The sequence below is a fragment of the Poecilia reticulata genome, linkage group LG15, assembly GCF_000633615.1.
Source record: "Poecilia reticulata strain Guanapo linkage group LG15, Guppy_female_1.0+MT, whole genome shotgun sequence".
NCBI lineage: Eukaryota > Metazoa > Chordata > Actinopteri > Cyprinodontiformes > Poeciliidae > Poecilia > Poecilia reticulata.
This window is the reverse complement of record NC_024345.1, coordinates 9,921,179-9,922,510: the sequence shown is the minus strand read 5'-3', so window position 1 is coordinate 9,922,510 and position 1,332 is coordinate 9,921,179.

Here is a 1,332-nt window from a genome sequence, read left to right as displayed (position 1 = left end):
TATATATATAATACATAGATGTACACACAGACATTTTAAATTTTGCCCCCCCAGAGGTAGTGCTGGCCCCCCCTTGGCCCCCCCAACTTTAAAAGTCTAGCTCCGCCACTGCATACAAGGTTGAGCAAAGACAAAATTGTCGCCACATTTCTGTATGTATGTCTTTTGTTGGCTTAGCAGCAGTCTATCAGCAGTCTTTCCCTGACGTAAATGCATAAGTGGCAATTTGCTAGCATAACAGATTTGATTACTAACTAGTCTCCAGCTGATATGTGTTTGTTATTGTGTTGCAGTTTCTACGCTCTGTTTAGTGAGTAATTGAGTATCAAGATGATGCATCTTTATGAGTGTTTGGGTTCTAATCAGTGTGTATATTATGTTTAATACTGTTGCCTTGTAGCAAGAAGGTCCTGGGTTCGATTCCCGGCCTGGGGTTTTTCTGCGTGGAGTTTGCATGTTCTCCCTGTGCATGGTGAGTTCTCTCTGGGTACTCTGGCTTCCTCCCACAGTCCAAAAACATGACTGTCTGGATAATTGGTCTCTCCAAAGTCTCCCTACCCTAGGTGTGAGTGTATGCATTGTTGTTTGTCCTGCCTGTCTCTGTGTTGCCCTGACCTGCAAGTCATCAGTCTGAAACTGTGACTGATGAAGCAGTCTTCAAACATTCTCTTTTTCTTGGCTGTCTAGTTGGTTTTGATTCCTTCTATTTAGTCACTTGCAGAATTCTACTCTTTGAACAATTTTAAGTCTTTCTAAATCATATATATGTATATGTGTAAATATAATTACCCCCAAGCAACCCCCCCAACTCTTTCTGCTCTTACAACTGGATGATCTGAATGTCAATAGTGCTTGATGCAAACCACCTCCTAGCCCCACATACTTTGATGTACAGTACAACCCATGAAGCAGCATGGCTCATCGCGCTTTTATTTTGAAAACCAACACACAAAATAAAGCAGTGGGCGGGGTTGGGGGTTATTAAGGGTTATGGGGGAGCTGCAGTTTCCTTCTGCTCATACAGGTGACCTTTTAACAAGATCCAAAGAGACCTGCAACGAACCTCCAGATCAGATGTCACAGACCTCAAGGCACACTTGAAACCCTACCCCATCGCCATATTGATAGATTTTTATTTTTTTCCTAAGCTTTATTAACGATTCACACAGGAGCATAGATAGCAAAATATGGGAGAAATTAAGAATATAAATGGCGTTATTGTCCTGAAGGTTCAATAATGAAAAAAAGAAGCCTTTGTTTAGACTTCTGTGTTTTCTGCATTGATCGGTGACTACACCGTCCAGCACAGTTAGTTGGACACATGGGGCAGCA